We start from the raw sequence: 23,114 nt of genomic DNA, 5'->3' as shown, positions 1-23,114 counted from the left end.
TTTTTTTTTTTTGACTTTTTAACAGTAGCTATTCTGACTGGTGTGAGATGGTGTCTCATTTCAGCTTTGATTTGCATTTTTCAAATGATTAGTAATGTTGGCCATTTTTTATATGCTTGTTAGCCGTGTGTATGCTTTCCTTTGAAAAGTGTCTGTTCAAGTTCTTTGCCCACTTTTTAATGGGGTTGCTTGTTTTCTTGCTTATGAATTTGTTTAAGTTCCTTATAGATGCCGAATAGTAGACCTTTGTCAGATGCATAGCTTGCAAATATTTTCTCTCATTCTGTAGGTTGTCTGTCTACACAAGCAAGTGAAAAAACATTCCATGCTCATAAATAGGAAAGACAAATGTCAAAATGACCATACTGCCCAAAGCAATTTATAGATTTGCTGGTATTCCTATCAACCTACCAAAGACGTTCTTCACAGAATTAGAAAAAAACTATTTTAAAATTCATATGGAACCAAGAAAGAGCCTGAATAGCCAAGGCAATCCTAAGTAAAAATAACAGAGCTGGAGGCATCACATTACTTGACTTCAAACTATGCTACAAGACTACAGTAACCAAACAGCATGGTACTGGTAAAACAGACACATAGACCAAATAGGGAGCCCAGAAATGATGACACACACTTAAAACCATCTGATCTTTGACAAAATCAACAAAAACAAGCAATGGGAAAAAGACACCCTATTCAATAAACGGTGCTAGAGTAACTGGCTAGCCATATACAAATGACGAAACCGGATTAAATTCTTAAATCATGCACAAAAAATCAACTCAAGATGGATTAAAGACTTAAATGTAAAACCTGAAAATGTAAAAATCCTGGATAATAACCTAGGAAATACCACTCTAGACCTAGGACCAGGCAAAGATTTCATGAAAGAGACATAAAAACCAAATGCAACAAAAACAAAAATTGACAATGGGATCTAATTAAACAAAAAGCTTCTGCACAGCAAAAGAAACTATCAACAGCAATCTTTCTCCTTTTTAAAAATTATAAGCACTGATAGCAGTATATTTCTCTCTGAGCACAGCTTTAGCTGTATTCCATAAATTTTGGTATGTTGTGTTTAGATTTTTATCAATCTCAAAGTATTTTCTAATTTTATATCTTTGACCCATTGATTATTTAGGAGTGTATTGTTTAATTTTACATATTTATAACTTCTCCAAATCTCATCATGTTACTGATTTCTAATTTAATTTATAGTAGCACCAAAGCTGTATGATTTCAATTGTTTCAAATCTAGTGAGGTTTGTTTTATGGACTAATACATGGCCAATCTAGACAATGTAACATGAGAAGAAAGCGTTCCTGCTGTTGTTGGGTAGAGTGTTCTATAGTTACCTGTTATGTTTAGTTGCTTAATACACTGTAAGTTTTCTATTTCCTTGTTTGTCTCTGTCTCATTGTTCTATCCATTACTGAAAATGGGTCATTGAAGTATCCAACCGTTAATATTGAATTGTCTGTTTCCCCCTTTAATTCAAACTCAATTTTTGCTTCATGCAGCTCTGTTGTTAGGTGAATATGGATTTACAAATGTCTTTGTCTCTAGTACAAATTTTTGTATTAAAGTTTATTTTTTTCTGATTTTAGCATAGCCATCCAGCTCTGTTTTGATTACTGTTTTCATGATATATCTTTTTCCTTTTTTTTTTGCTTTCAACTTGTTTGTGTCTTTGAATCAAAAGTACGTCTCCAGTAGACAGTTCATGGTTCCATGTTTTCTTTTGTTGACTCTGCCACATCTCTCTGAGGTCTGTTCACTTTTCTTTGTTATTTTTTCTTTCTTTACCTAAGAACAAAAAACTCAATTAGCCCATAGTTATTCTGAATATGTGATATTGTGACCTTGATCATAATTTCTGCTTAATTTTAGAGATTTTTAAGAAAGCCATAAATAAGTTACCTCCGAAATCTTCAACCCAAGTTTTTTTAAGTTCTTTTCCTAGCAATGTTTTGGTTTGAGGTCTATTTTCAGAGGCAATTTGCTATACAAGAAAAAAAAATTACCTAGCACTCAGCTTTATAAAGACTAACATAGTATCCATTAGTTGCAAAGAATAAAGCATTTGAAGGTTTGCAAGAAAGTATTTGCCAACTCTTACTCCCATTTTCTTTGTTATTTCTCCCTCCAGAATATCTATGTCTATCTTTGCACATCTTAGTGGTTTCATTACTGTCTCTGCAACTGTGCTCAGAGTGGCTGATAGGTTTTCACAAGCCCTTTAATCTAATAGGCTGCTTACTCCCTCTCATTTCTTAGTAATCAGATTTCCAGACAAGGCTTCATTCTAACCCAGTGATCTTCAGCTTCCTTCTCACAAACCTTCTTTCATTTCAGCAACAATCAAATGCTGTTTCTATGTGTTTTGTTATTTTGTTATTCTCATTTGATAGTGGGTTTTTGGACCATGGAATTTTGGCCACTCTCATCCAACATCCTTTGAATTATTTTTTTTTCATAAACCATTTTCTCAGATGACTCTATTCACACCTGTATGATGATAAATATCTCCAGCAGAGATGACCTGAAGGGGTCCTATCTTTGTACCAATCCATTGTGTGAAGTTCTCAAGCACTATGCTTGCTATTATTGAGCAGTTACAAAATATAATTGCAGGGCTATTTTGTCCTGCAAATTCTATGGGAGGATAGTAATCAAAGAAAATAGTAGAAAGGAGGAGGCAGGGTGTAAGTTAGGGGAAAAATCAAAAGAAGTACTCAAAGAACTGTATAAAAAATACACAAATGAATTTTTTGAAAAGGTAGTTTATAAGAATTTAAAATAAAATTTTCCTTATATTTTAGGGAAAAAATGCACATTTATACTAACCAGACACTGACCAAATCTAGAAGGAATCCTCCCACAACTACCACAACGTGCTTAAAGAAAAAGAAAATCCCAATATAAGATTATAAATATGTGTATATATAGTCATATTCAGAGATTATATAAGAAATACACATATGTTTATGGGCATGCATATATACAGAGGAAAAGTATGCATACAGAGAGAGAGAGTAATAGAGATCGTCTATATAGATCTTTGAATATAACCTCAGTTTTAGGGCCTCTCTCCTGTTTTTTGTGTTCTCAAATAACGTCTCACTAAGACATTTTTGCAATATTTTTTTTCTCCTGATTGGGATAGAGCCCAGCTACCACTGATATATTAAAAGTTACCTTCTCTCAGCTTTATAAACCAATGGTAAATACTCTGACTTCTGCAGATCCCAGACAACTTTCTGACCAGGGCCTAGTTATAGTCACTTCCATCGTGAATTTAGTATTTCTGCTGAGTACAGCGTGAAGAGAAGATATATTTATCTGGGATACTTAAAGATAGATCTGAATCCTGTGCTTATCTCTTATAATACCAGTAATGCTGGACCATGACTACAGAAGATATAGCATCTTCAAAAGGGCCACCCTTTACTCCTCCCAAACTGTAGCAAAATTTATGGAACATTTAATTCAAATTTGGTACCATCTATATGTCCTAAAAATTACATCTGAGTGTTTTCTTCCAGCCAAGCATTTACAGGAGGAGAATGTAGATGTGCTTATCGACTCCACTGTTGTAGTAGTTGTCATTTAATGAAGAAATCTATCAGCAGCCGCATTAAATTTTTTGGGGGCTTTCTTCACCTTTTAACTCAATGGAGAGAAAAATGTTAGGCCAACTTCTATTGGTTGGGCATTACTTCTATTTTTTTAAACTTTATTTTGAGTTAATTGTAGATTCAGAGAGATCCCATGTACCCTTTATTAATTTTCCCTCAGTGGTAATATTTTGCTACACCTGGATATGGACAGTGATATAGTCAAGATAAGGGAACTCTTTTATCACTATAAGGATCCCTCATATGGCCCTTTTATAGCCATATTCATACTCCTCCCCCTACTTTTTCCTGACTTCTATTCTGATGCTTATGCAGAATTGTATTTATTCATCTATCCCCTTGTTCACTTATTCATCTATCCCCTTGTTCACTTATTCATCTCACAAATATTGTCTGGCTGCGGTGGCTCACACCTGTAATCCCAGCACTTTGGAAGGCCAAGGCAGGCAGATCACCTGAGGTCAGGAGTTTGAGATCAGCCTGGGCAACATGACCAAACCTCATTTCTACTAAAAATATCAAAATTAGCCGGGCATGGTGGCACATGCCTGTAATCTTGGCTACTCGGGAGGCTGAGGCAGGTGAATCACTTGAACCCAGGAGGCAGAGGTTGCAGTGAGCCAAGATCGAGCCACTGCACTCCAGCCTGGGAGACAGAACAAGACTCTGACTCAAAAATATATATGTGTGTGTGTGTATATATATATGTGTGTGTGTGTGTGTGTGTGTATTTTTTTTTCAATTCATTCAATGAATTTTTTCAATTCATTCAAAGTTTTAATTTTATTGGCATAACTTTTTCATAATTTCCTTTATTTTTAAATATCTGCATAATATGAAGTCATATCTCCTTTTTATTGCTGACATCTTGGTTCATTTTGACAGAGGTTTGTCAGTTTTATTCAACTTTAAATAAATTTTTAACTTTGTGTATCCTAGCTATTATATATTTCTTTTCTTGTTCACTAATTTCTGATCCTTCTTCTGTGATTTCCTTCTTTTACTTCCTTTGGACTTAATTTAATTTGTTTTATATTTCTCTTCTATTCAAGAGGATATTAGCCCATTGCTATTCCATCTTCTTCATACATATACATTTAAAGCTATAAAATGGTCTTAGCTTCACTTTAGTTTCCTCTTATAGGTTTTTATAACTTTATGTGAAGTAAAACATATAAATATGTTCAACTTATATAGTTTAAATAATTATCACAAAGTCAACATACCCACAAAATAGGGTAGTATAATATATTACCAGTACCCCAAAAGCTACTTACATATCTCCTTTCAATCATCACTGCATGCCTTCTAAAAGGACTATTCAGACATTTAACTTAACAGACTACTTTTTCCTATGTTTGAATTGGAATTATACAGTATGCATTGTTTTGTGCCTGTATTCTTTCACTCAATATTATGTTTGTCTGATTCATTCCTATTGCTGCAAGTAGGTTTAGTTCACTGATTTTTATTGCTGAATGGTATTTTGTTGCATGACTGTAGATTTATATATTGATGCACTCTAGAGATGGCAAATGTTTGGGTTATTTCTAGTTTGAAGCCTTTATAGGCATTGGAGGTGAGGGAATATATACCTAGGACTGGAATTATTGATCATATAAAATGTATATACTCAACTTTAATGGAAAAATGGTATTGCAAGTGCTTTAACCAATAGCAGTTGAAAGAATTCCAGCTCCTTCACATCCTTGCTAAATATTTGGTGTATTGGTCAGTATTCTCTAGAAAGACAGAAACCGCGTGATGTATATAAAGAGAGATACATGAGAGGAGATTTACTAGGAGAATTGGCTTACATGATTATGGAGACAACAGGCCAGGGCCGTCTACAAGCTGGAGACCCTGTGATACCAGCAGTGTGGCTCAGTTCAAGCCCAAAGGCCTCAAACGCAGGGAAGCCAGTGATAAAATTCTACGTCCAAGGTAGAAGTCCTGAGAACTTGAGGGGATGAGGCAGGGTCACTAGTATAAGTCCAGAGAACCTGGAGTTCTGATATCCATGAAGATGAGAAGAGTGTATCCCAGCTCCAGAAGAGGGAGAAAATTGTCTTTTTGTTCTATCCAGGCTCCTGGCTGATTGGATGGTGCCCACACACATGGAGGGCAGATCTTCCCCACTAGGTCCCCTGACTTATATGCCAGTCTTCTCTAGAAACATGCTCATAGACATGCCTAGAAATAATCCTTTACCAGATCTGTAGATAATTCTTAATTCAGTAAAGTTGACATCTGAAATTCACCGTCACATCTGGCATTGTCAGTCTTTGGAATTTTATCATTTTAATGGACAGGGAGTGTTAGCTCATTAAGGTTTTTATTTGTAGAATCAGCTTGTGGTCTTCCACAAATAGTATTCTGAAATATTGACTAGTATTCTATTGAAATATAAGATCAATTAAGGGTGATTACTTCTTTATAATATTGAGTTTTGCAGTCCATGAAAATAGTATATCCACCTATTTATTCAGATATTTTAAAATTTCTCTTCATGTAATTTTATGATTTTCAAGCTAGGAAAGCATTAACATTCTACTATTAAGTATGATTATCCTTTCCCAGTTTAAGAAAATGTCCTTATATTTCAAATCTCCTGAGAATTTTTAAAATCATAAATGAAAATTTAAATTCCTCCTGGCTTGAAATTTTTCTTCCTACATGGCCATTTCACTTCCCTTTATCCACTTTGGTCTGGCTATTTTATTGTTACCTTTCAAGTTTCAACATAAATCTCACTTCTATGTGGAGGTCTTTGTAGGCCACTTGACTAGGTTCTGATCCTCCACTATGTCCAATTATTCACCCAACTTTGTTTTAATTAATTATCTCTCACCTTAACTAATTTGTAAACTCCCAGAGCATAAGCTCTATGTTATTCACCTCTCTGTCTTCAGGGTCCAGAACACAACTTGACACACAGTGTTGACCTAACAAATAAATAACAACCTACTTTGAAAAGAGAAATGATAAAAGAGAAGAAGGGAAAGAGGAGTCATCTAAGGTTGCAAACTATAGAGAAGACTTTATTATAAAGCGGTCTCTGTCTCTTCCCACCCTCACTGATCTCTTGCCTTTCTCCAATCTAGATAAAGTGAAGAATTTTTCCACTTTTGAAAACTAAGAGCAGATGGCTGAAATCCCAGAGTGAACTATTATTAATAGTTATGTAGTTTTACCGTAGAAAATATACAGACAATGTTATTTCTCAAAAACCAAAATTTTTATTAGTGTCTAACAGAGTAGTGAGCAAAGAAATGAATTATGGAATAGCAGAGAGAGTGTGTTTGGTATAACAATTATCTGCCTTAACAGAGTGTCATGAAGTCAACCAGGTAACAGCAAGATCCTAGAACAAGGACACTGAGAGGGGGTTATTTGGTCTGGATATTTGTCCCCTCCAAATCTCATTTAAAATGTGATCTCCAGTGTTGGAGGTGGGGCCTGGTGGGAAGTGCTTGGGTCATGGGGACAGATCCCTCATGAATAGGTTGGTGCCCTCCTCATGGTAATGAGTGAGTCCTCACTCTATTAACTGACATGAGAGCTGGTTGTTTGAAAGAGCCTGGCATCTGTCTTGCTCTTTCTCTCTCCATGTGACAAACTTGCTTCCCCTTTGCCTTATGCCATGATTGTAAGCTTCCTGAGGCCTCAATAGGATCAGATGCCAGTCCTATGTTTCTTGTATAGCCTGCAGAAGCATGGGCCAAAATAAACCTCTTTCCTTTATAAATTACCCACTCTCAGGTCTTCCTTTATAGTAATGCAAAATGAACTAACATAGACAGCAAAGCCCATTAAAGAAGCTATTACCAATCTTTACGGAGAGTCTATACGTGAGACCCTAGATTGCCACATTCATAGAATATGTGTCTAGTTCTCTTACAAGACAATTTCCAGAGGAAAGAACTCTGTTTTTGGTTGAGATATTGTCTTGCACAGCCTGCATTTCACTTGAACTTATTAGGGAGATTTAATATGTCAGCAATGTTAAGTGCCTTAACAATCTTAATGGCTTTTGACCCTGTAATCCCATAAGTCTATGTCCTAAGGAAAAACCCAAAAATATAAAAGATTTACATGTAAACATTTCCATCTCACTGTTATTTACTAGAGCAAAAAGTAAGACATTACCTAAGTGCCATACAATAGGTCATTGATTAGATAAATTATGGAATATGCATATGACATAATGTCATTGCAACATTTTATAGTTGTATGTTCAAAGATTCTGTAATAACATGAAAAAATATTCTTGATCTAAGGTTAATCAAAGCAACCAACCAACAAACAAAACATTGGATAAAAATCTGTATACACATATAATCCCACTAATACTGAAGACAAAGGAAATGGAGCCAATTGTTAACAGTCATCATTGCTGGGTGGTGGAATTTTAGAAAATTTTTACTTTCTTATTTAGACTTTTCTTTATATATGCATTATTTATTTTATTTCCTCTTTGCCTTATGCCATGATTGTAAGCTTCCTAAAGCCTTCACCAGAAACAGATGCCAGCCCTATGCTTTTTGTATAGTCTGCAGAACCATGAGCCAAAATAAACCCCTTTCCTTTATAAATTACTCAGGTATTCCTTTATAGCAATGCGAAATGGACTAATACATATATATATGTGTGTGTGTGTGTGTGTATATATATGTGTGTGTGTGTATATATATATATAAACAAACATATACCAGCAATATGATCAGTGGAATTAGTCATAATATGGGTTTAAGCCTCACTTTTGGCTTGACTAAATTTGTTATTTTAGAGTAGCCTATTAGCTTCTCAGAGTCCCTGTTTCCTCACTTGTACATTGGAGGAAATGCGCTGGCTGTCTCTGAGAGTTGAGAAGAAAAAGAGAAACTATTAGCAAGAAACTAACTTCACTTGATAAAAATGCAAAGCCTCAAAAGCCCCATTAATGACAGTATTAGGCTAAGCACCAAATGCTGCCCTCTGATTCTTTGACATCTAAGATGAAAAAAATGGAGGAAGCACAGAAATAACAGTAAGTAAATAAATAATGCACCGGCATAGTCATTTTAAGACTGACTCACATTCCTTTTTAGTTGGTGTTAATGATCTCTGATTTCTCTGCATATTCTTGAACTTTTATTCCAGTGTAGTTGCTCAGCTCCATGATTCAATTTATGTATATTTCATTTTAAAGCATCTTCTCAGTAAATTCTGAAGATTCTCAAAGAGTTTGGGGAAAGCTGTTCTCTCTTTCTTTTTAGATGAGTATTTGACAGCTTAAATATGTTTCCAGCTGAATACAAAACCTTAAGTTGTGCTAGACAAAACACAGCATGCATAACTCATTTAAAGGAAAAGCTAGATACCGTAGGTTTCTGAAGGGAAGGAGTTTGGAGAATTTCACTCTGTATGCTTAGAAGCCATAAAAATTCTCTATCTGCTGCTACCTTTTATTTGTGAGATTACTCTGTTTCCTTTCCTTTTGTGAGAAATAACAGACGTATATATTTTACTCCCAGTAAAGCCGGTCTAGTTACTGGTATAAACTAGCCTTTTGGGAAGCATGTCTGGAATCTGTTAAGTGTGGCTATGGGTTAGGCGCAAGAGCATCCCAGACAAGCAGCGTGCTCCTTTTCAATAGATATCTCTGAGCTAGCAAGCTTAAGCCTTGGGGAAACATGGCTTCAATTCTGATCCCAACCTTGATGATAATTAAGCAGATCAGCCTCTCTTGAAATAAATGAAGTTATTTATAAGAAAAATGTAGAGGACATGGATAGGATTTAAGGTCGTTTTATAGCTGGGACCCTGAATAAGTCATTAAACTCTCTGGGCATCCAATCCCTTATCTGAAAACAGGAGGTGATATACTTCAAGAGCTTATCATGTGGATAAATAAAATAAATGTGAAAGCATTTTGTTAATTTGCAACTACTATTCAAATAATGAAAGGCTGGTTAGGGCCAGGGGAAGATGATTATTTTAGGATCAGAGGACTTTATGCCTAGTCTTTTATACAAAATAATTAATTTTTGGTTTCCTGATGTGGTAGATTGAAAATAGCCAAATTATTTGAAGCCTGTCCCATCAAGAGGTGGCATCTATTTCTCCACTCCTTGAGTCTGGACTGATCTTATGACTTGCTTTAACCAACAGAATATGGCAGGGATAAACAATGTGGGGTTTCTGAGCCTTGGTGTCAAGTGGCCTTATAGCTTCCGTTCTCTTGGAACCTTGTATCTATGGGAAGAAGGTTAAGCTGGCCTCCTGTAGAAAGAGAGACCATGGGGTGAGAGGACCAGACTGCCCTGCTATCCCAGGGGTCCCGGGTAAAATCCCCAATTGACACCAAGTGGAGCACAAATAAGCTACCCTTGCTGCATCTGGTCCTAATTTCTCACCCAGAAAACCCTAAACAAATAAACAAAGATTATTCTTTTAAACTTCTAGATTTTAGGATGGCTTGTTACATAACAAAAGCTAACCGATACATATTTCATGTGTCCTTTCTGAAAAGAATAGACTCTGATGTGCACGTCTAAGCAAAAACAGCCTGTTTACAACTCGGTGATTTCTTTTGAATGGTGTTGAGATGGTTAGCAGTTCACAGGAAGGGAGGAAAGCAGCTGCGGAAGTTAAGCAAGATACGAGAGAAGTAAAATTCATTTCTTACCATAGTGGGATCTCCTGTGTCGAGTTCAGCTTTAACAACCTCATCATTTTGGAATACAACAGAAAACTATTTTAGAAGGAAAGGATGCCACAGAGTCCATGCAGTGAGATTTATGTATTTTACCCAACAGGAAAGCCCTCTTCATGTTTGTTTTACACAGTTTTCACCAACTTAATATTTTGGTTTCTAAGCCAATAGGAAAGTAGGAGAGGGATAAAATATGCAGACATTAATTTGGTGATGAGAAATGAAAGATGACTACTGAAAAGGAGGAAAAAGGGGATCTCTAAAATGCACAGAGGCAATTAAGTAGCAGAGGAATTAGTAGAGAATTAAACATTTTTATTTGTCCCAAGACATAGGTGTTGAGGGGACCATCACATTACAGTTTGATGCAAAAGTTTAAAACATATCCATAAATTCTGGAAAAGCTTCCAACTCAGAAGCCTAATTACAGTTTGGATGCTTAGGTTGGTGAGACATCAGTGATCTGGTCAGCTCAGCCTAGACAACTCAGCAGCCAGCTTGAGCTGCTCCAGAGACCTCCAGGGAGTACAGATTGCTCCTCAAACTGCTCACAGCTGGTGCCCTGGCTGATTGTGCTCATGGGAGTCTTTTGTTTCTTTCTACTTATCTGGGCAATGCTCCTATGCCTGGAAGCTTTCTGGGGAAGGGGAATAGAAAGAATGGACATGGTGTATGTAGAAATGCCAAAGACAAATGACTCCTTTCGGATGTCCATCAGGTTGGAGAGAGTCTGAGTTTGGGTTCCTCAATTGAAAACCATAGCAACCTACTCTGGCAAACTTCTGCAGTAAGGGAATCTTCTGGAAGACTATGGGAATGCATGCAGGATCAAAGTAAAGGGAAAAGGCTTGGTCTGAAATATTCAACAGTAAAATGGGAGAACACATGCCCTGGATTTGCCACCACATCTTGACTGCACATTGTGGGATGGATAATTCCCCTAGAAGAAATCGAGGTACTCTTAGGAATGGATTATGAATTGGGGAATCCACTGAAAGCCCCACACACTCAGGACTGTATATCTGGGCCTCCCTGTGTATGGTGCGGAATCCTGACTGGTGCTGGCTGTGCCCACCTACCTCCAGGACTGGAAATAAATGAAGCCTGCCTCTCTCTGCTCCATCTGTCATGCTGTTGAGTTCACATCACAGCTCAACTGTATGCCTAAAAACCCTGTAGTTGTAAAAAGTGTTTTTTCCCTTAAATCTGATAACTTGGATGAGATGCAGTTTTTCTATGTTTTTGTTTCTGTTATGCCTCAGTCCTCATCTCCACTACTGGACCTCCCACAGCCACTGTAGGAGGTGGTCTGATCAGATACTGCAGGACTGTGGTAAAAGGATTCGTGGCAAAGGCATCCAATTCCAGTGAAATGAGAGGCCTTTATCTCCTCCACTTTGCTATGACAGGAATCCAGACACTTGGACAGGATGGGGTCCCCAACAGGTGTGCCTCGAGTCAGGTTGCTCACAACTGCCAGGGATGCTAATACTCCCTTGTGAATGCTCAGTCTTAGCAGCAGGTAAGAGAATCACACACCATGGACATGTGTTTCCCTGGGGTGGTCTACAAAAGGGGGCCTATTCACAATAAATCCTGTCCCAGCATTGCTTCCAGTAAGAAAGCCCTAACCACACCAGCACAGCTGTCAGGATGCCCTCAGTCACTGTGGCTCACTTTAACTCAGAGGAGAAGCTTTGAGATGAAGGGAAACATCTGCGACAGTGGCAGGATTAGCAGCAGAGCACCTCGGAAGGGACAAAGGTTTGCTAGATTACACAGTGCAATTATGCATACTTGCAGTTTTAGAGAGCTCAAAACAAATCCCTCTGTTATTGACCTAGTATCTGGGGCTTAACAGCTTTAATGAAGCTTCCCATTGCCTCTGCCAGATGGCCCTTCTCTCATACCCCAGACTGATTTATTCCTCATTTATTACTCATACCACTATTCCTCAATGGCACTGATGGATACATACTTTTCCAAATTTTATTTAGGTTGAGCTATTCAAATAAATGGATATGTTGCCTTGTGACTTTTATGTATTTTAATAAAAATACTAAAGTTATATCTGTGAACCTAATCTTCTTACTTTGGATACACTTTTTAATTATTTTGAGTTTCCAAAACCTTTGCTTCAACAAAGACTTGAGGCTACTTAAATATTGAGGTGGAGTACAACAGTATAAGAATTCCATTAGACAAATGTTTATTACACCCATAGAGTGTGAGAGATTATGAAAAACAGTGTGGAAGATTTGAACAATGAACTTAAGCTGTTTCTTCCATTGAGGAGCTCATGGTATAATGTACAGAATAATAAGAATGATGAAAATGATTTGAACAATGAACTTAAGCTGTTTCTTCCATTGAGGAGCTCATGGTATAATGTACAGAATAATAGGAATGATGAAAATGATCTCAGACATTTGTTGAACACTTACTGTAGCCCAGACACTCTGCTAAATGCAGCAAATCAGTGAGTGCTCTAAAAACCACCTGATGAGGGAGGTAATTTTGGTTCCGCCGCTTTACAGATAAGGAAACTGAGGCTTATAAAGTGGCTGCCCTTAACAAATGTGAGAGGCAGAACTGGGATCCAGGCAGTGTGCCTGCACTCTTGACCATGATGCTACACAGCCTCCCTACAAATAGCCATGAGGAGAAGAGCTGGAATATAAGAGAAACAATAATTAAAGGACCTCAGAAGAGAAGAGGAACACTTCTTGCTGGAACAATCAAAGCAGTCTTCAAGAAAGAAAGCAATTTGTCTTCATCCTTGGAGGAAGAGTAAGAATCCAAAAGTGGAGATGGGAAAGGGTACTCTAGGCACAGTGCAAGATACATAGAAGCCCACAGAGATAGCTGTAGAGGCCTGTGACCGATAGTGAGTCCTTACGTGTGGTGAAGTGGGGGCAGACAAGGCTGGAAGGGGAAGTTGGGAGGAGGTTATAGAGGTGTTCAAGTGCTGGCTGGCAAGGTAGGAGCCTCCTGAATACAACAGGGATTATTGAAGTTTAGAGGGTCATAATCTCAACAGCACAGTAGGGAGATCGACCTAGCAGCTTGTGTAAACCGGGCAGGCTGGGACCACCAATTAGGAGGATAGTATCAATAAGTACAGTACGGTACTTATTGATAATGAGGGTCCCCATCAATAAGTACAGACAATGTGAGAGGGACTTAGAGAACAGAAAGTGCCAGCAATAGGTCTGAGCACGCCTCAGGATTCCACACTGGATACAATAAGGCCCAGGTATACAGTCTTGAGTGTGTGGGACTTTCGACGGCTGGAGAGGTGAGATCTCAAGGTGAATGCAACCTGGGATGACATTCATCAAGAGGCGCAACAGGTCTGCTGGGGAAGAAGTGATGAGTCAGGTCAGAGGGGCCTGTAGGAAGTGTCAAAGAGTTGTCTTTCCTGCAACTGGTCATGTAGGGATGCATGAGTCTTGGAAGTGCTGATAAGGGATTCATTCCAGCGAGGAGATAGCTGAAGCTGGGAGTGGGATTGGATGCCCAGTGATATAGTTTGGTTCTGTGTCCCCAACCAAATCTCATCTCAAATTGTAATCCCCACAAGTTGAGGGAGGGACCTGGTGGGAGGTGATTGGATCATGGAGGTGATTTCCCCCACCAGATCTGATGGTTTTAAAAGTGGCAGTTTCCCCTGAATGCTCTCTCTCTCTCTCTCTCTCTCTCCTGCTGCCTTGTGAAGAAGGTGCTTGCTTCCCCTTTGCCTTCTGCCATGATTTAAGTTTCCTGAAGCCTCCCTAGCCATGAGGAACTGTGAGTCAATTAAACCTGTTTTGTTTATAAATTACCCAGTCTCAGGAAATATCTTTACAGCCACGTGAAAACGGATGAATACACTCAGTGAAACTTTTGTCCTGTAGCTGGGATCTACAGTCTCTGGTTCACAATTCTGAAGTGCAAAAGTTATGGAAAGGAGCCCATTTATGCAGGTACTTATTTATTTATCCACTTACTTTTTGGGAATACCAGGGAAACTCACTGGACCACAGAAACTGACATGAAGTTTCTTAGTTTCTCTACTTAATCTCACTTGGAGTAAAAAGTCATACACTTTGGTGCGGAAATAATCCTGTGTACTGACCTAGACCCTACTGAGGAAGTTTCATCATAGGGTGTCCGCAGTATAGATCCCCTTTACCTTCTAAAGTCTCCCAAATTTCCCCATTCCAAAGCACACCTGGCAACAAGAATTTTAGATAAGGGATTTTGGGACTGCACTTACCTTCTGAAAACAGCAAGCTGAGAAATAATCTTAACAGCTAATGATTGCTGGGGGCTTAGTCCATGCCCAGCATACTTCTAAGTGCTTTAATTCCATTTTTGCAACAGTCATATAAATTGAGAACTATAGTTATCTTTACTTTACAAATGAAGGACCTGACATTCAGGCAGGTTAGTGGTAGGAGGTGGGGTTGCTACCTGTTTCAGGAAGGCTGACCCAAGGTCGTGCTCTTTACCACTAAGACACATTGCCTCCAAATTAATCTGTGAAACTATTTAGAAATGAATTGACTCAATCCTTGTACGAGATTAGTGAATAGCAGGGAACGCATACCTTTCACCACATTTCCACAAATGATACAAGTGCATGATTCACCCAGGGTATTCTCTTATTTACATTCTGGCGAAGCAGAGAGAGCAATATTAAAGCACAGTCCAGAAAAATGGTTTCTGTATGGGCCCTAGAGTCAATGGGAAAACTACTAGAGAGTTTTCCCTAGTTCTTGTTGACAACTAGAGCAGCCAAGGGATTTTTCCAGGGTGTGTGACCACATTAAGGCAGCTAAGCAGAGATGATAAGAGGATAGGCTCTGGGGCTAGCCTGCTTGGGATCTACCACCCCACAGCACAGTGGTGTGACCCTGCTCAAGTTAATTAACCTCTCTAAGCCTCAGTTTTCCCTTTTAAAAATGGGATTAGTTACGAACTATATCACAAAGTTGTTGTATGGTTTAAGTTAGATCATTCTTATAAAGTTTTCAGCAGAGTTTCAGGATAGTGAATCCTCAAAAAACACTGAATATTAATATTTGGCAAGACTCTCATAGGTCTAGAGCTCCTGCTGGGAATTTCTGATTATGGAGGATGAGTCAGAACCCAAAAGCTGGAGATGAGGAAGGGTGATCTAGGCACAGTTCTGTGCATTTCTCTGAAAGTAGGGTTATTTTTGCCAAGTGTCATCCTGTTCTTTTCCAGGTTTTTTTGAGGTTCGTGGACATGTGTCCAATTTCAGTTTCCTTCCCAATTCCATGTCAAAAGACAGATTGGCTGATGGATCTATTTGTGAGTATTATGTCCCTGACTTGGAAGGATACTTTTAGCTTGGCTTTTCTCCAGCATTTTCTCTGGTTGTGTAGTCGACTGAACATGTGTGTGTCTGTTGCTGTTCATGTGTCCATGCCGGCATTTTGAACGCATCCCTGTGGAGTGGGCCAATGTGAACCTGTCCGAAGCATCAGACTGAGTTTGATGTACATTGGATCCCTTTCCAAATGGATACAAATATAAATAGTTTCTGGGCAGGGGAATAGAATTACCTTTCTTCCCAATCTTATCTCTTAGCTACATTTTGAATTGAAAGGGGTGGTAGAGTTTTTCTATTTAGTAATGACAAGGTTCACCACAGACTTTGCACATAATAGGCATTCAGTGAGTGTCAGATAGCACATGATGTGACCAATGACCATAAAATGGTACTGATTCAGATGCTTTATTCTCTGCAGCCCTGGATTACCACAGTAATGCATTCTGGGGACAGTGGTTTGTCAAATGTTAAGTGATGCTCATCTTCTCTGATAAGAATAGATTGTTCTAGTTCAGGGAAAATTGATAGTCTCTGAGTCTGTTTCCCTCCTCTGGCCCTTCTTTCTCTTCCAGTTAGCAGGATGGCTACTTGGCTTGTGATGCTTGCCTTGACTCTGACATACAGAAGGAAAACAGAAAAATCCAGCAAACACTTAATGGGATACTTGCAAAGTAAAACTAGAGCTTATTCATGCAATAGAGTAGCTGATAATTGCTTTCATTATTCTAGGCTACATTGAGGTCATTGTCTGGTGAAATTGGACAATTTAGGAAATGGAAAAGAATGAATACAATAGTTAAATCTGTTTATACACAAATTCTATCTTTAATTCTACTTTCTTATCAACTTTTGGGTTTTAATAAGAGGCAAGAGGAGAGAAAGAGCAGTTGAGGGAGAGTGGGAAATAGGAAGCTGTGTATTGAGGAAAATAATCTTCGACAAGCTAATTGTTCATTTGAAATGTCAAGTAGTGGAGAAGCAGGTAAATATAAGGAATTTTGAGTCAGTGCAAATACACACTACAGTTGATCCTGGAGCCACAGGGGTTAGGAGTGACAACTTACCCATGCAGTCAAAAATCTACATAGAACTTTTAAATTTTAAATTTTAAAAGATTGTTTTGTAACATTTTATTTTCCAAATTTTAAATAAACACAATAATTGTACATATTTATGGGACACATAGTGATGCTGTGATATATATAATGTATAGTGATCAGAGCCGTGTAATTAGCCTTTGATTTGCCAAAAATGTAGCTACTATTAGCCTACTTTTGACAGGAAGCATTATCAATAACATAAATAGTTGATCAACACGTATTCTGTGTGCTATATATGTTATATACTGTATTTTTATAATAAAGTAAGCTAGAGAAAAGAAAATGCCATTAATACAATCATGAGGAAGAGAAAATATATTTACTATTAATTAAGTGGAGACGGATTGTTATAAAGATCTTCATCTTTGTGGTGTTCATGTTGAGTAGGTTGAGGAGGAGATGAAAGAGGAGGGGTTGGTCTTGCTGTATCAGGAATGGCAGAAGTGGACAAAAATCTGCATGTAAGTGGACCCACGCACTTCAAATCTGTGTTGTTCAAGGATCAACTATATTTTATTTCTAGAACCTAGCACTGTGACGGTTTATGACATTGCCATACTGCTTTCATATACTGCATTTCTAGTCCTAGGTTCTTAGACTCCATGAATATCCACTTTTGGTATTTAAAAACAAAACCCAAAAACAAAACAATAAATAAAACAGTGCATGGCTCACAGCTCTTCCCACTATGAGTAAGCCTCAGTCAACTAGAATTCAGTCAATCCCCTTCTCTCCTCCCCACCTGAATTAATTATTTTGACTAAAGTCATCATTAGTTTCATCATCCCTTTTATCATATTTCATCAATACTAAAATCTTTTCAATTCTACCTCAAATATATCAAGTTTTAAACAACAACAAAAAAAACCAACTTTGACAGTAACTTATCGAGAGCAGAGTTCATGGTAGATTCATCTTTGTATCCCTCATGGCACATAGTGGAGTCCATGTCACCCAACCATTCATCAATATCTAGGTTATTAAATAAATATTTTTGAGAAGGTCAGTGTATATTTAACACCCTTCTCTGCATTTGGGGGATCTTCCAGGAGGTATGCCTTCTGATTGAATTTTTCCAACACCTGTGCAATCCTGGGAACATCCTGTCTCCTCTCTGATCCTCCGGACAGCCTTCTGTGGTGCTCATGGTTGTTAGACCTTCCCACCTGCTACTGGTGGCCAGGAAGCTCTGTTTTCTGATCTTTGAGCTCTTTAGCCATCTCTGTTGTCATCAGAACTATTTCAAAACCAAAGGCTATAACCCAACTCAAACAGTCTTAAGAGGGAGAAAAAGGAATTATTTGCTCAGGTAATTGAAAAGCCTGATGAATGCTTTTCTGAATTCAAGTGCTGAAGCCATGTCACCAAACTCGGTGTCTCTCTGTCTTTGTCTCTGTGTCTGTGCTCTTTGTTTTTTTTTCTCTCTTTGTGTCTCTTTCCCTCCAGTTTCTCCAAGTGTGTTCTCTCCAAGTGAAGGTGAGGATAGCCACCAAGGCCTATATTCAGCAGCTCCGAGAGAAAGAGAATCTCTTTCCCAAAACTCTCATTGGTTGGAAAAGTCATCTGTTTGTCCTTTACCCAATCACTGTGGCCAGGAGCATTTGGTCCTGTGCCCTTTCCTAGGGTTGAGGGAGGGTTAGCTCCATCAGAACCACGTGGACTGAAAGTGGGTTTGGGGAGATTCCTAATGTGAAAGAGGGTTATTGGCAAGGCACAACAGAAGTCATCCCCAGGGACCTTTGTGTCATTACCAACTAACGAACAGTGTCCTCCTTGATTTCCTTTGGCCACAGTCTCAATACTTTTCCCCTAGTCCCACCACCAGTGCTCTAAAGTTGAATATGCCTCAGACCTCAGACAATGACTTTTCCCAGCTAGTCCTTAGAAAGGGAGCCAAAACTCATCAGAAAGGTAGAATTATCCTAACAGGACTAAAGACAGGCAAGAATTTGGACCTGTGCTGGATTCATGATGTCAGTTCCTGGAACAGCTGTCGTGGAGTTTTCAGTGGTGGTTATGCTGTGCTGCCCAGACCCTCCTTCAGTACCAAGGCTCTCATTACCTAGGCTTCTGGGGGAGTCCCTGCATGACAGCTCACAGGTGAGTCTCTGGGGATTCTCTTTGGCTTAATGGAGCTGACTCGCCCAAAGTTAAGCCATGATATGGCACAGCTCACATTCAATCAGTTGAAAAGGTCCAGCCTTCTTGCCCCAACACAGGACACTCCAAATGCCACTCCAGCTGCAAGATGCTCTGTGGAATTGACTTCAGGCTTTGCCACAACTGCTTTGCTATTCAACTTCTCCCTCTGCCATCTGGCTTTTCTGTCCCTGCCGCCACTTATAGGGCTATTTTCAAGAGCACTCCCCAGTAATCCTCCTGCATGTCAATCTCAAAATCTCAGAGTCCCTTTCTGGGGAACCAACCTAAGGTAGAAGTTATATAGCGTCTGCAAACTTAAAGTTTTAGGATGTAGCCACTACTGAAGCAGACGATTTTGCCAGTAAAAACTCATGTGTTGAAATTAGACAATCCTGGTTTCACTTTCTACTTATTAGTTGTGAGAGTTTGGGGAAGTTACTTAATCATCCTTATCTTCATATTTTCATCTGAAGAAAAACAATCATACAATTATTGGGAGTTTTAAGAGAGAGGGTTATGTGTAAAGTGCACACCATAGGATCTGACCTTAGGAAGGACTCAATGTATAGCTGTTATTATTTTATAACTCATGAGTATGATGTAATCAATATAGCTTCAATATGAACATGAAATGTACTAAAGGTCAATATTTAGTGTTGGCAAAGGCTCAGTGGACAGGTATTACTCACACTGCTTTTGAGTCTGGAGAGTAATTAGATGATACACATCAGAATCCGCTAAAACGCTCACACTCTTTGACTCAGAAAGTTCAGTTTATAGGCAGTTTCTCTAAGGAAATCATCACAGTTGTAACCTCAATTTGATGGATTGGGATATTTATATCAGGATGTTTTTAAACAAAAATTTGAGAATTAGCTAATATCAAATAACAGAGAACTGGCCGGGCGCGGTGGCTCACGCCTGTAATCCCAGCACTTTGGGAGGCCGAGGCGGGCGGATCACAAGGTCAGGAGATCGAGACCACGGTGAAACCCCGTCTCTACTAAAAATACAAAAAATTAGCCGGGCGCGGTTGTGGGCGCCTGTAGTCCCAGCTACTCGGGAGGCTGAGGCAGGAGAATGGCGTGAACCCGGGAGGCGGAGCTTGCCGAGATCGCGCCACTGCACTCCAGCCTGGGCGACAGAGCGAGACTCCGTCTCAAAAAAAAAAAAAAAAAAAAAAAAAAAAAAAAAAAAAAAAACAGAGAACAGTTCAATCAATTGCAATGTATCTTTAGTATAAAATAAAATTCACCCATTAGATAATATACTATAGAGACAAAGTTAATGATATGGAAACAAATTCATGACAATGTTAAGTGGAAAAACCCCAGCTCACAAAATAGTAGTATGTAGGATGTGATCTCAATTTTTATAGCCATGGAAGAAGTACACACACACAGACACACACACACAGACATCTATACACACACTCACTCACCTGCACTGTGGAAGAAAAGACTAGGTTACAAATAGAAATCCAAAATGTTAGTAGTCATTATTCTTGAGTAGATTACTGGTAATATTTATTTTCTCCTTTGCCCTATATGTTGAAAATTTTCTACAATAACCATTTATTCATTCTGTAAAAGTATTTAAAATTCAAACCAAAACCACCCAATAGCTAAATGCCAGTAATTGCCCAATCTAACTAGATACCTGATTTCTACAATAGTACAAGCATTTTACAAATGCCAGCTAAATACAGCACACACAGTGCCCCCCAGCAAAAAAAAAAAAAAAAAAAAAAAAAAAGTTAGTTCCAAGAAATCCCTGCTGGCCATGATTAATTCAGAGAAGCAATCACTACAGCTAATACTGTTTATTGTAATGTACATAACTCATAACTCATTGCTCTCAAAAATAGACTACATTCAATATGCTTACCCAGATCAGAAGTTGATTTTTAAATATGTTTGCAAAGCTCATGTAATTTGGAGGGCATTTATTTTTATATACTTTCCTTCAGATGGCTACTTTTCTGAATTTAAATTGAAGATCCACAGTCTGACAATAAGGAACATGATTTGAAATCAAACTTGTCCTGGAAAATGAGGGCAGAGATCCCTATGTCCATTTAGTTTAGGAGTCCAGACAAGCTCACGCTAGAGCCACAGACTGTAGCCTTCCCTAAACACACATCTTTTTCTCCTCTCCTTTTCCTCCCTTTTTTCTTATTCCTATTTTCCGTGCCCTCCTTCTTTCTCTGCAGTTCTTTCCTCTCCTAGCACACAGCTGCTCCTGGACATGGATTTTCTCTGCTAGGAACTTCTGAGGTTGTGGAAAGCCCTTCATAAGCCTGTTTGGTTGCTCAGAGAAGCTATGATAAGCCTTGGATATCATTAGTAATCAGATCAAGTAACATATTCCTCACAGCAACCACAGAGTTCCATCACGCACAGCTTCCTCCTTCCTCATTAGCACTGGGAAAGCAAATTATTGAGCAACACCAGTACATAGTTACTCCTAAGCCATTCTGCTGCCTGCTGTGGATGGACCCTAGAAACACTCTCCATACAACATTCTGTGCCAACCTTTATGTCTTTATTATGCCATGCATGAGCATGCAGGAACAATGAGTCCATGGGCTCATTGGTTATTCTCTCAGCTCAGGAGCATCTGTGGGTGCAAGAAGGGAGTGGTGTTTGGGCTTTAGCCTAGGATAGGTAGGAAAGAATACTGACACTCAATTTTAGCCACAAAAACAAGAGTTTTCTGGAGTTGTTATGCTAACTTAGAATTAGACTGAGACAGAATATACTGGAAAGCAGAGAAGTCATGAGTACCTGAATATTTATTCTCTCCACCAGACCAGAACAAGGATGACAGGAAACTGACCAGTGCTTATGGCCTGTGTAGCTTGGCTGGAATGAATCTTGGGGTAGAGGGGGTGCTTATTCACAAGGGTGTTTACATGAAGCTGTGAGCCTTTAATCTTGCTCTCATTTTTGCTGTGATTAAAACCCCAATGGGCTACATCACATGCACTTTTTATTTATTTTCCAGGAGAAACCAAAATATCTTAAGAAAGACAGAGAGTCAGCTGGGCGCGGTGGCTCACCCTGTAATCCCAGCACTTTGGGAGGCTGAGACGGGCGGGTCACGAGGTCAGGAGATCGAGACCATCCTGGCTAACACGGTGAAACCCCGTCTCTACTAAAAATACAAAAAATTAGCTGGGCGTGGTGGTGGGCACCTGTAGTCCCAGCTACTCGGGAGGCTGAGGCAGGAGAATGGCGTGAACCCGGGAGGTGGAGCTTGCAGTGAACCAAGATCGCACCACTGCACTCCAGCCTGGGACACAGAGCGAGACTCCATCTCAAAAAATAAAAAATAAAGACAGAGAGTCGTGCATGTTGAGTCTGGGATGATGAAACCAGTGGAGGAAAAAGGCTACAAGGATCCAGAGGTATTTAACTTTATGTAAAAACGACATCAAAGATTGCATCTGTGTAGGTAGGTCCCAACCCAGACAATCCTGGATGTCTGTTGGATGCTTCCAACAGGCAAGGGGAAGATGTAAATACAGGTAAAGATCAAACCGATTAGAAAGTAGATTGGTCATTTTTTAATGAGAATGGAACGCACATTAGAGGCCAAATGTTTTTATCTGGGTTTGTCGTGATTGATTAAAAAAGTGTAAATTTTAAATGTTTGAGAAATAACTTTTTCAGTAGGGCTGCGCACTGTCACTTTGCATTTAATTTCTTTACCTATCTTATTTGAAAATGTAGCAATAGCTATGGAATATTAATACAATTCTACAAACAATTGGTATTGCAACAGGCAAACCCTCTGCTTGGCCTTCTGCAAGTTTCCATAGTAGCATCCTTGATTGCTTGAAGGAAGAAAAGGCAATCTTCTCTTTTATGCTATTGATCCTATTTCTGGGACCCTAGAGGAGGAAGAATGCAGCCTCATTTCTGACAAGAAAAGTCCAGCTGAACCCTTTTACTCAAATGTTCTCAGGTATTTAAGTATCTAAGCACCCACCTCCAACTGCCACTTTCTACTTCCCAGTCAATTTCTTTCTGCGTAAAGTTGGAGTGCCAGCCAGCTGCCTTGGATGACTCTTTTTCCCTAGGCCTATGAAAGCATACTGCCTGACTCTCCATAACCTTGCAAAGTGCTCGCCTCTCGCTGGCCAACTGGTCTCCCTGGGTTCCCCTACATACATCTCTGCGGCTGATGT

The 23,114-nt window shown here is 39.0% G+C and overlaps 1 long non-coding RNA gene across 2 annotated transcripts; it reads right to left on the bottom strand.

Moving 5' to 3' along the window:
- Window positions 1-1,656: 1,656 nt before the first annotated feature.
- Window positions 1,657-21,191, bottom strand: LOC135971148 (uncharacterized). 2 transcript variants are annotated; one of them, XR_010587226.1, is made up of 2 exons: window positions 20,810-21,191; window positions 1,657-1,810 (listed from the first exon to the last, which is right to left on the bottom strand). It is a non-coding gene; the product is annotated as an uncharacterized lncRNA (long non-coding RNA). The 2 variants fall into 2 exon arrangements; XR_012414498.1 differs by lacking the exon at window positions 1,657-1,810 and adding an exon at window positions 16,070-16,293.
- Between the last annotated feature and the right edge of the window lie 1,923 nt (window positions 21,192-23,114).

Source organism: Macaca fascicularis, chromosome 6, assembly GCF_037993035.2.
Source record: "Macaca fascicularis isolate 582-1 chromosome 6, T2T-MFA8v1.1".
Taxonomy (NCBI): Eukaryota; Metazoa; Chordata; class Mammalia; order Primates; family Cercopithecidae; genus Macaca; species Macaca fascicularis.
Note: the sequence above shows the minus strand (reverse complement) of the source record. Positions and strands in the feature narration are given on the sequence as shown.